The sequence below is a fragment of the Scardinius erythrophthalmus genome, assembly GCF_964197995.2.
Source record: "Scardinius erythrophthalmus genome assembly, chromosome: 4".
NCBI lineage: Eukaryota > Metazoa > Chordata > Actinopteri > Cypriniformes > Leuciscidae > Scardinius > Scardinius erythrophthalmus.
The window spans coordinates 23,480,404-23,493,456 of NC_138224.1; positions in this window are offsets into that span (position 1 = coordinate 23,480,404).

A 13,053-nucleotide genomic window follows, 5' to 3' on the forward strand; every position below is an offset into this window, starting at 1 on the left:
TAGATTACTTAAAAAATGAATGGGAGAAAGATTTGAATGAACAAATTTCAGAGACAACGTGGCTGAAAATTATTAAACGGATCTATTCATCATCTATCTGTCAACGTCATGTGGTTGTTCAATTCAAGGTGGTACACCGACTCCATTGGTCGAAGGTTAGGTTATCTAAATTCAGACCAGAGCTAGATCCTATTTGTGATAGATGTAGGCAAGCTCCTGCAAGCCTTTTACACATGTTCTGGACATGCCCAAGTTTGTATAACTTTTGGAAATTGATTTTTGATGCATTTTCAGAAATAATAGGATTGCCAATAGAACCATCTCCTTTTCTTGCTATATTTGGTGTTACATCACAGAACATGCACCTGAGCAGCTATAATTGTAAAATGTTGGCCTTTTGCACACTTCTTGCCAGAATATTAATATTGTTTAAATGGAAAGACTCTCTTCCTCCAACTGTTTCTCATTGGATTAAGGAGATTATTTAGTATCTTAAACTAGAAAAAATAGTTTAAGATACTGGGAAAATACATCCCAAAAAACTAGGAAAATACTAGGAAAATCTTAAACTAGGAAAATACATCCCAAAAATGTATTTATCTATTTTGTGTGTATGTATGTATATTTATGTTTTTTTTTTCTTTTTTTTTTTTTGCTGATTGTATATATCCAATCATTTTTGTCTGATGGGTAGAGGGATGGGTTGTGTTGGGGTTTTGTTGTATACTGTACGTTTCAATTTTCTTTTGGGTTTTTTGGTATGTTGTAAAATCTTGAATAAACAGACCTTGTTCAAAAAAAAATATATATATACATTTTTAACTGTATCTTTAAGAGCACTTTATATATTTGCGTTTGTAGATTTCAATTACTGTATATATCTTTTAAAGGCCGTTTTCTCAAAATGAGTTTTTCCTCCTACATTGAGCCATAAATCTGCACTTCAGTAGCACTTACATTCACCAAACTTACAGTTTTATTCTTATCTATATTCTGAAGGTTTTTACAGAAGGGTTTGTTCATATATAATTTTTCTGATTTTATACAACATGTTATTCGAAAATGGAAATTTTTGGCTGTTGACAGTATTTTGAACCTGACTTCATTCAATGTTCAGATTTTTGTTCTAGAAATGTATGCAAATGAGTGCATTTTTAATTAGATAACACCTCATTTGTATATGTAAACAAAACAGTTCAGAAAACTTGTAAAACAAAAAAATGTTTGCAATTATTAATGTAATCAATAAACTATTGAAGTATGGTGATTATTTATTCGTTTTTTTTTTGTTTTTTTTTTACCCTATTCACTGGGGGTGTCTCGCCTCAAAAAAAAAAAAAAAAAAAAGCAAACAGACTGCCATAAAAAATGAAATAAAGTATTAAAAAACACATTAGTTTCAACATCTAGTTCATTTTAAGGTAAATATTCTGGGTGGTTGTTACACAAAACTCATTTAATTCTTTCCCCGCCAGCATTTTTTTAACAAAGTTGCCAGCTACTTTGTTAATTTGATCATTTATATTTTTCATGGCCCCCAGAATATCTGAACTTGAAATATATCAAATGAAAGAACAGAGCCTCTGCTTTTTCATAAGCAACAAAAAAAGTTGTATTTCTACCTTAATGCAGTCATTTTTTTATCAACACTAGAATGTGGGTAAATATCATTAAAAAAAAAATCTAAATTTTCATCAAAAAGCTGAGAAATGTCATCAAATTTCATTCAAAATTCAGAACGATGATCAAAACACAGATGGAGTAGATCGAGTCCATCAACACCAAGGTTGCACAGTCCTATATCTTGTCCCGGGTCGACATTTCATTCAGTAACATTAGGCAGTTTTGATTTATATACTGTTTAATGTTGATGATCGCACTATTACATATACATCTGCTTACATATGAGATTGCTTGTTTCTGCTTCTTTTTCACCTGTGATTTGATAAGGAGATACTGTACTCTTTTTAGAAGAAGTGTCAAAGTGCCCCCCACTGTATAATAGTAAAAACACGGAAAACCGTAAATTTTCAGTGGTGGGGAAAGAGTTAAGTTAAGCTAACTAATGTCCTCCAACTTAGAATTTCTCAGTTGTATTTACTTGAACAGTGATCTGATTTACTTGTTAAAACCATGCAAACCGAATGCCTTAAAAGGCCAAGTAAGTGTTACTCCAGTAAATGAAGTGCTTCAATCATCCAGCTAGATACAGTATAGCGCGCATATATATAGCATGCTGGAAATGCTTTTTTTTCCATTTACTACGCCTGGTACAAGATATATCCTTCCTCACACAAAAAGTTCATGCCTTAATTTCAGCTCACCTAGATTACTGCAATTTGCTTAACAATGAAGTTAATCACTCATCTATAGAGCATTTAAAAAAATTGGTTCAGAATGCCGCAGCCAGGCTGTTGATGGGCATACGTAACATATCACCTCTATCTTAACTACTTTGTCCTGGCTGACGATTAAATTCTAGATTTTCTATTAAATCACTAAATGGGCTAGCTCCTGGATATCTTTCTGAAATGATTATATTCCACATAAATCGAGATCGCTTAGGGTGCTTTCACACTTTCACTTTGGTCCGCTCTTGGTTGATTGATGTCAGAGTTCGGTTTGCTTGGATGATGCTTTTCGAAAGAGAACTCACACTGCGTCCTCTGGGGGACGCTATGGGGAATGCTTCCGGCATGACAGGTGTCTGAAGCATGAGTCTAAACACGACAATGAACTTGACATTGCCAGGCGGCTGGGCCAGGTGCTCCCACCTGAGGCAGTGGAAGAGCTGCGCCATACCACAGATTTGGCTCTCAAACAGACTGCAGCCAAACAATCCTTTGCTGTCATGGTGACTACGGAGAGACATCTCTGAGAAAACCTGGCTGACATCAGGGAGAAGGAGAAAAACGTTCTCCTCAAGAGGCGAAGGCACACTCCATGGCTTTCAAGACCTGTATACCACGCTTGTCCAGGTCTACGCCTCAAGCCGCAAAGGGGGCTTAAGGCGAGACCAAAGGGATAAGAAAAGATCTTAGGGAAGTGATCCAGGGTAAACTTGGATTTTTGTTGTAAACTAGCATATTGATGCCTCCTCTCGTCTCAATGAGTCAGCATATTGAGGCCTCTGTTCTTGGAACTAGAATTGGGCAGTAGCGCTGGGTCGTAGGATCCTTTCTTAACCATTGTTCATTTGCTCCCCTGAACTCCATCTTCTATATTAATGTCAAGTTGTTAGGCCTTCGTTAGGCCTCTCCCTGACATACATTGGATGTAGCTAGTCTTCCTCTCTTGTGAGAATCAGTATTGCAAGTCCTCTGTCTTCCAAGCTCAGCCTGGGGCTAAGTTGTTAGGCTCTCTGTGAGCCTCCTTACAAGATATCCTGAGTGTGGGGCATTGTTAGGTCTCCCCTCCCTTTGAAAGTCGTTATGCTGAGACCTCCGCTCCTAAAGCTCGGCTAGGTTGTTTGTCAAGTGGTTAGGCTCTTTGTGAGACTTCTTGGCTGCTGCGAGCATAGCTAAGCCTCTTCTCACTATATCTTATTGAGGCCTCTGCTTCCCAGAGCTCTGCTAGGATAGCAATTGCGAGTTGTAGGCTCTCTGTGAGTCTCCTTACAAAATATCCTGAATGTGAGGCGTTGTTAGGTCTCTCGTTTTAGAGAGTAGTCATGCTGAGGCCTCCGTTCCTAGATCTCGGCTAGGTTGTTTGCCAAGTGCTAAGGCTCTCTGAAAGACGTCTTGGCTACTGTGAGCATTGTTAGGCCTCCTCTCGCTAGAGAGTAGAGCTCGACCGATAGTGGATTTTACTGATACCAATATTTAGGTTTGACCATAATGCCGATAACCGATTATTCAACGGATATTTTTTTAAATGGATACTGGATTAAAAACAACCATAACAGTCCAAGTAAACCAGTGCTGCACTGAAATGTGCTAAATGAAATAAAGATATAAATAAGAATATATTAAAATGAGAAGTCCTACAGAATGAACTCTATATAAAATAATTTAAACATTAAAATATTACAGGTATTACAGGTAATATTAAAAATGTGTGTTTCTTTAGCTATAACCTAGAAACATATGTACATTTCATAGGTAACACTTTGTTAACAAGGATGTATTAGCTAGCTTTCATGAACTATATGGATTATGCAATATACAATATATGTTTATACTGCATGTATTAATATCTGAGCAATAGAATTGTACCTTTTATCATTCATGTTAGTTCATAGTACATTAAAGGTGCTCTAAGCGATGTTGGGTGACGTCACTTCTTGTTGACGTTCAAAGTATTGTCAAACAAAACGGAGGTTAACTCGACCCTCCCTCCTCCTCATCGCATCCCCCCACCCCCTCCCTTCCACGCTTCCTGAAACAGTCATGAACCATTTAGAAAAACCAAACTGGATTTACCTACCTGTCCAGCAAAAACAGAGCCACCTGAATTTCGGATTGGAAGCCCTTCTGCCGGCGGAGTTCTCGCCACCTTTTGAACACTTTTATGTAAATGTAAATTCGGGACTTCGTGCGTTCCTTCTCCTTTTCCCTATTCTTTGTTATTTGTTCATCGGAACGTCGTCTCTTTGGTCGTGTGTCGGCCATATCAAAATTCTCAAGAATAGAAATTTTTAACGTTAGTCGTTGTTAGGACATCTCTCCTCTAGCTAACTTCCCTCTCCATGCTTCTCTCTCCTCCACTCCCCACACCACCCTTCATGTGCACACGCACTAACCCCCCAACCCCCACTCCCAAATCATTCTTGTCGGTTATTGGCTGGAACACTGTTTGTTATGTTCGTGGTCCAGGCTGGGCCAGTTTGTTTTTCTTGCCGTTTGTGGAGCCTGGGCTGTCTACAGAGACCGCGTTTCTTTACAGTGTTTTCAGGGGACAGGCAGCTAGCGGATAGTGAGGAGCTGTTTGCTGTATGTGACACAAAATGTTTAGGCCTAAAAAACACATGACATCGCTTAGAGCACCTTTAACTAAGGTAATAACAGATAAAATTCAAATTAAAACTCAATTTAAAATGTAATAGTAAATGTTGAAATTAACAAACTAACAATGAATAATACTTCTACAACATGTATTAACCTTAGTTAATGCTAAAAATGGAATCTTATTGTAAAGTGTTACCATTTCATATAATTCATTAAAATTAAATAAATGTAGACCTACAGTATATTACATGTATAGTCTCTAACTTTATTTGCTTCTATTTTAGAACACTTGATCATTATCTTATCAAAATAACTATATGTATTGTAGTGATAAAAAAGAACTGAAATCGAATGCGTTTCTGATTTGTTTATGTTTTTGTCGGCTGCATGAACATATCAGTGTTGAGAAAGCAATCACGTCACTAGCTTTAAATATGCAACTTCGCCAGCTAATGAATGGATAAAAGTGACCAGCTGGATATAAATTAATGCAAATAGATGGTAACAATTGCGACATAAAACATTTGGGTCAGGTTTGCGTGTGTTTTTGTCACATTGCTTTAGATCTTTGAGTTCAGCTCATGAAAAATGGGGGCAAAAACAAAAGTGTTGTGTTTATAATTTTGTTAAGTGTAATTACTTTATAATGATATGGCAATATGTACTTTAGTGTTCTGTATTCATACCATTTCGCTGTCTGTGTTTTAAATGCGCATCTAAAGTGTCAGTGCTCTCTGTGAAGCGTGATCTCTCTGTGCTGCACGCAGCCTCACGTGTTAACGTAAACAACTCAGCCAGTGATAGTTTGTTATTTGGCCTCTGGAGGCCGCTCTCGCTCTGTATAATGCCAGCATTGTCTCTGTCTCTTCCTAGCATGCTCGTACTGTGTTATGACAGCATACTCTTCTCTCAGCCACTCCAGCAACTGACGCAACCCGAGAAAATCAGTATGGATTTTTGACGATAACAATAGTACTATCGGTAACTATCGGTACCGATATATCGGCAAAAACGATGAATCGTTCGACCTCTACTAGAGAGAGTTAACTTATTGAGGCCTCCGATCCCTTGGACAGCAATTTGTGAGTGGTAGGCTCTCTGTGAGCCTTCTTACAAGATTTCCTGAGTGTGGGGCATTGTAAGGTCTCTTTTTGCTTTAGAGAGTCATGATGCTGAGACCTCCATTCCTAGAGCTCAGCTAGATTGTTTGCCAAGTAGTTAGGCACCTGTCATGCCAGAGCCATTCCCCATAGTGACCCCTACGGGACTCAGTGTCTCATTCCTTATTCTCATGGAACCATGGTTACACGCGTAACCTGAGATGCACCCACGGAACGTACCCGAGTCCACATAAAAAGTGTAATTGCTGTTATGCGGATGTTCTATGCATTTGTTTAATAATTAATTTATAATTAAATCCATCATTTCATGCATTCGGCATCAACCGGATGAAGAGCCAGCGTATCAGATAAAAAAGCCCATAACCTATCGTCGTTATAACGATCACAAGCAACAGTGATTAGACTTTGAAAGTGCAACATTTCAAGCTATAATCAAGAAGTGCTCTGCTACAAGGAAGCTATAGGTGACATGAGAAGTGATTCAACTTTAAAGATTGCATCTAGGACAAGTCTATTTATCCTGCATACTGTGTCTGGGAAACTGTCTGGGAAATGCTGGTGTTTGATTGATATATTTTTTATTATTTATATTATTAGGTTTAATAATACTATTATTACAACTGATATCAAAATGTTCCAATATTTTGTGCTTGTGAGATATAATCAAGCTTTAAGTGCTATTTAAGTGAAGCTTAAAGGGAAACTACACGTGTATAGAAACCTTTCTTTTGGGAAGAATAAGTGATTTAATACATTTTGAGTACATTCTCTATGCAGTTAAGGGTTATTCATTGTGTTATACACAGTGAAGTGCAATTTGTAATCATTTTATTTTATTTTATATTTCTTGTTTCAAAATCGAAGCCATTTACAAGTAGATAAGTTTAAACTGATGCAATATTGAAGTCTGTATTTAGAAAATCCTGATTTCCATATTTCTATAGTTGTTAAGAAACTCGCACGGTTATTATCAACCTGATTATTCACTTGTAGCTTACATTCACTTATAAACAATCTTAATTTAACACACACAAATTTTATTTAAGCTCAGTGGTCACATACATTCTATATTCATTCGAGCATGTCAGACTCAAATGCTGAAGCCTGCCGTAAAAATGCCAAATCAGTTGTTCAGCTTGTAGTTGCAGGTCAAGAATATGCAGAGGAAGAGGTGGAAAGGCTGCAAAGAAGTGAAAGAACCCGAACCCTAACAGAAAAGGGAAAAGAACTTCAAGAAAAGAGGTTGAAGAGTGTACAACGATTGTACAGAATCATCCATGATAAATGGAGGAATTATGCAAGATTAGGCAAGGAATCATTGTTTGATGAGGCCTCCCAAGATGACTTGAATGAGCTGCATTGAATGAATTGAATGAAGTAATTGATTTGCTGCATGCTGAAACAGTAGGAGAACTTCAAGTTCCTAGCTTCACGATTCTCCCAGGCAATCCCCAATCTCTGCCAGTCACGGCCCAAGTCCTCCAGGCCTCAAGCCCTCCATTTATTCCTCAAAATCTGCCAGTCCCGACCCAAACCCTCCAGGCCTCAAGTTCTCCATTTATTCCTTGATCTTCCCCAATCGCAAATCAAGGTCTTAATTCCCAGTCTCCGCAATGGGCATCTCAAGCTCCACCAGCTTTAACGTATATGCCTCAAATGCAAAACAACTCTAATTTGGTGGGCGCGCTCGCAAGCTATGAGTGCCAACCGCCTTCCAACGCCAGAACCTGCATTATTTATGGGAGATCCTCAGCTCAAAGATTGGCAGCTTTCTTTCGAAACATTAATTGATAGGAAAAAAAATACCAAAGAACAAAAAGCTGTATTACCTAAAAAAGTACTTAGGTGGTGCTGCAAAGAAAACTGTCAAAGGATACTTCCTACTAGGCACAGAAGTAGCATATGGCTCTGCCTGGCAGCTGTTGGAAAAGCGTTTCAGAGACCCATTCATAATTGGGAAGTCCTTCAGAGACAGGCTGCATGCATGGCCGAAGATAAGGTCTAAAGATGGTTGTGAACTAAGAGTGTTTACAGACTTCCTCAAGAGCTGTGAAGCAGCAATGCCCCTTCTTAAGACATTGGAAGTCCTGCTAAAGTTGCCAGATTGGTTAGTGTCAAGATGGAACCGCAAGGTGATGGAAGCCAGAGAAGGAAATGCTGGTTTCCCAAAATTCAAAGAATTTGTAGACTTCCTATCAAAGGAAGCAGATATTGCTTGTGATCCTATATCCTCAATACAAGCACTTAAGAGTATGGAAAGCAATATATTCTCGAAACCAACCTATTCAAGCAAAGGCACTGTACACAAACGCGTCACAGATCAGTGTCATTTTTTGTCAGAGCATTTTTTTGTAAAAGAACCCGACATGTCTTGACTAAGTGTAGAAGGTTAGGTGAGAAGACAGTTCAAGATTGTGTCAAGTTTGTGCGTGCAGAGAAACTCTGCCTTGGATGTTTGCAGACTGGTCATCATTCAAGAAGATGTGAGAATAAGAGCACATGTGAAAGGTGTCAGAAGAGACATCCTACGTGTTTGCATGATGACAAAGTTCATAGAATATCAAAGCACTTCACCTTTGAAGGAACTTCGAACTGACCTCGGCTGGGGTATTGTCGGCTGCTCATACCTGGCAAGTGATTTCTGTGATGTGATAGGAATCGGTCTCAGAACCTTACTGCGACAAGTGATGCCTGCAGTGAAGCCATCAGTTGATCTACAGAGAGAAGTGCATTTTGTGTGCAGAACCAATGTGAAGGAAATCATTCCAACAGATTTAATCACTTGAATTCGACTTCACAGATCACAGTGCAGATGATAACCCAGTTTCTCAGGACGACATGCTCTTCTTATCCAAGGTGAGAGAAGGTATAAGACAGAAGGAAGATGGCCACTATGAACTTCCACTTCCTTTCAATACAGACAAACCTAGACTCCCAGATAATAAACAATCTGCAGTTCATAGACACATCTCATTGAAGCGGCGAATGAGGGGAGACAAACAGTATCACAAGAATTATGTTGACGTTATGAATGACATAATAGCCCGAAAGGATGCTGAGAAGGTTCCAAAGTCTGAACTGGAAAACCAACCAGCATGGTTCTATTGCAATGGCAATATTCTGCACCACGGAGTCTACCACCCCCACAAACCAGGAAAGATCCGGGTGGTTTTCGATTGTTCAGCACACTTCCATGAAACCTCTCTGAATGATCACCTCTTGAATGGTCCAGACCTGACCAGCACATTAGTTGGAGTACTGTGTCGATTTTGGGAAGGGTTCAATTGCCATAATGTGCGACGTCGAAAGAATGTTCCATCAATTTCATGTCGCAAAGGAACACCAAGTCTACCTGAGATTTCTCTGATGGGACAAAGGCAGTCTGGATTCCAAACCCTCTGTGTATAGGATGAAGGATGAAGGTAGGAATCTGTTTGGGGCAGCTTCATCCCCCGGCTGCTCTAACTTTGGATTCAAGTATCTGGCATCGCAGGGTCATGGAAAGTTCAGCAAAGAGTCTATCAAGTTTATCCAGAGAAGCTTTTATGTCAATGAGGGCTTAACAAGCGTGTGGTCACATTGTTGCCCTTTTCTTACAAACAGATACTTCAGGCACTATGTAGGGAAAAGTTGAGCTGGGACGAAGATCTTTCCGAGCACATTCTGCCACAATTGGAGTCATGGCTTAGAGACTTGCCTGCATTGGCAGTCCTGAAGATCCCAAGAAGCTACCATCCAACGAACTTCGACAAGGTTGTTCTGTACAAGTTTCACAATTTTTCAGACACAAGTTTCAGTGAAAACTGTCCATGTTCATATCTCTGTGCAGTAAGTGAAACAGGGCAGGTCAGTTGCTCACTCATCATGGGGAAAGCGAGCGTAGCCCCTACCAAGTTAACGACTATCCCAAGGCTTGAACTGTCGTCAGCTGTGACTTCAGTCCATAACGGTGATGTCATCAGAAGGGAACTGCAAGAGTATTACTGGACTGATTTGATGGTGGTCCTTGGCTATGTGAATAACGATGCCAAGAGATTTCCAACGTTTGTAGCCAACCGAATTCAATGCATTAAATCCAGTACATACGCTGAACAATGGTGTCATGTCAGCTCTGAAAACAACCCTGCTGACCACGCTTCACGAGGGCTGAGTGCCATTTAGCTGAAAGACTCTAACTGGCTAAAGGGACCCAACTTTCTGTGGCACAGGAATTTGCCACACGAAGAGGAAATGGTGGAAGAAATAGAAATGACTGACCTGGAGCTTCAGAAAGCCCACGTTTGCACAGTTAAGACAAAGGAAGTGAATTCAATGGTGAACCGCTTTACCAAATTTTCTGACTGGTCCAGGGCAGTGAGGGCTGTCGCCAGGCTCAAGAGATGCATCAGAGAATTCAAGAAAGTTCAGCCAAGAACGAATGAAGCAACTAGTCTTGAAGAAAGAAAAGAAGCTGAAATGGCCATTATCAAGCTGGTTCAAGAAGACGCCTTCACTGAAGATATCCAAAAGATCAAGCTCCAGAAAGAAGGTACCCTGAACAAGCACCAAGAACCTTGCTCGTTAAGCATCATCATGAGCATGTACACCACCAAGGAAAAGTCATAACCATGAATGAGTTGCGTGCAAACGGAGTATGGATCTTGGGATGTGGAAACATGGTCTCATCACACATCTACAAGTGTGTAAAATGTAGAAGATACAGAAAAGCTACTGAGGTTCAACGAGTGGCAGATCTACCGGAAGAGAGAACAGAGACATCCCCTCCCTTTACATTCAGTGGTATGGATCGTTTCGGCCCCTTCATCGTAAAGGAGGGAAGAAAGGAATTAAAACGATATAGATTGCTGTTTACCTGCTTGTGCTCTAGAGCCGTACACACAGAAACGCTTGGCGATCTGACCACAGACGCTTTCATGAATGCACTTTGAGTGTTCATAGCCATCAGAGGACCTGTACGCCAATTAAGATGTGATCAGGGAACAAATTTCATGGCCGCTAGAAGAGAGTTTTCTGATTTGATCAAAGGGATGGATTAAGGAACGTCTGCAAGCAATCAGTTGTGAATTTATATTGAATGTTCCCTCAGCGAGTCACATGGGCGGAGTCTGGGAGCACCAGATTCGAACGATCCAAAGTATCCTGACCGCCATGCTCGACAAGTCAGCAAGTAGACTTGATACCACAACTCTGAGGACATTCTTTTACGAGACAATGGCCATAACCAGCAGCAGACCGCTGAGCATTGAACATCTTCACAATCCTGCCGGTCCAGAACCCCTCACTCCTAATATGGATATGGACATACTAACCATGAAATCTGCAATCATTCTGCCACCTCCGGGACATTTCGGCAAAGAAGATCTCTATCTGCGAGAAGAGGTGAAAAGGTGGAGAAGAGTGCAGTTCTTGGCCAATGAATTTTGGCAAAGATGGAAATGTGAATATCTGTTGAATCTCCAACAACGTCAAAAATGGAAATTCACAAGTAGATGACATTATGATTCTGCAAGTTAACAACGCTCAAAGAAATGAATGGAAGCTTGCCAGAGTGGTAGAAGCTCACCCTAGTTCAGATGGCATTGTGCGAAAGGTGAAGCTACTAGTCAGTGACACCACTGTATCTTTGTTAAGGGAAACCCACAAACTAGATCAGTTTACCTAAAGGCCTGTTCACAAGGTAGTTACTTTACTTGAAGCCAATTAAGTCACATACACATCACGGCTACACTCATTTCGGACTAAAAGGCATGAATCAAATTCTTTTCATATCATTATTTGATCACATATATTATTTGTTCTAAGAAAATTCCTACATTTCGAGTAAATGAGTGATTTTAGTGGGAGTGTAATTGTTGTTATGCAGATGTTCTATGCATTTGTTTAATAATTCATTTATAATTAAATCCATCATTTCATGCATTCATCTATTAGAGGTACAATGTAAAATTGTGAATTTGATCTAATGCTATGTAAATTCATTTGTGGCTCTTTAAGGGGCTGTTTACACCTGGCCACTTCATGCGTTTTCTCAGATCGGATAGCTATCAGATCGTGAAAAGACCAGGTGTAAATGCCCTCCGAAACGCATTCGAGACGGATTTGAATCCGATCGCTCAAACCACTTCAGGAGGTGGTCTGGGCCGCATTCCAGACGAAACTGGACAAGTGTAAATGCATCTGGTTGTTGAAACCACATATGTAAATTGTACTCCTCCCAAAAATGCTAAAATATAAACGTGTGAGAGCGTGTTATAGGCTATATGTAATGTTATAGCCAGATATGACGACGCTACTGGAACACGCGCGTCACCGCAGATGAGCAGCTGAGCATCTATTCATTAAGCCAATGTGCAAACTATCGCAAATCAAAGTGAAACTAAGTCGCAGACGCTTAACACACAATCATCATCATTAAAAGTAGAGAAATGAAATGATCTTACCAGGGCTGTTGCCGCTCTCTCTTATTGCGGTCTTTGATTTAGAAATTTTTAGCTGATGATCAGTAAAATGCAGCTCATATCTGTTGCTTTCGTGACGGGCACTCCATTAAATCTGCATATAGCGCGGGAATTGAAGATCGGATTTAAATCCGTTTCGCAAAAACACATTTATGTGACCAGGTGTAAATGGAATCGTTTTGATAAATCAGATAGCTATCCGATCTGAGAAAACGCATTAAGTGGCCAGGTGTAAACAGGCTCTAAATGTAAGGCGTTAGAATGCGTCACTTTAGCGGAAATGATAAAATATTGCGTCGCCCCCGATGGACTGATGATGAGCGGACGCCTAACAAGGCTCTGAAAGTTGAATTTAAGTTTAAAATAAGTGTTGTCTCAAGTCAAAAGGGGACAGCAAAAGAAGATTTTGTTAAACAAAGGACTCAAGGACCTCTTTTCATGACAAGCAGCCAACGAGGTTTTTGTTTCACATGTATATTTGTTTGATGTATTGAAATTTTTTTGTATTGCATTTTTTTTTTTTTTTTT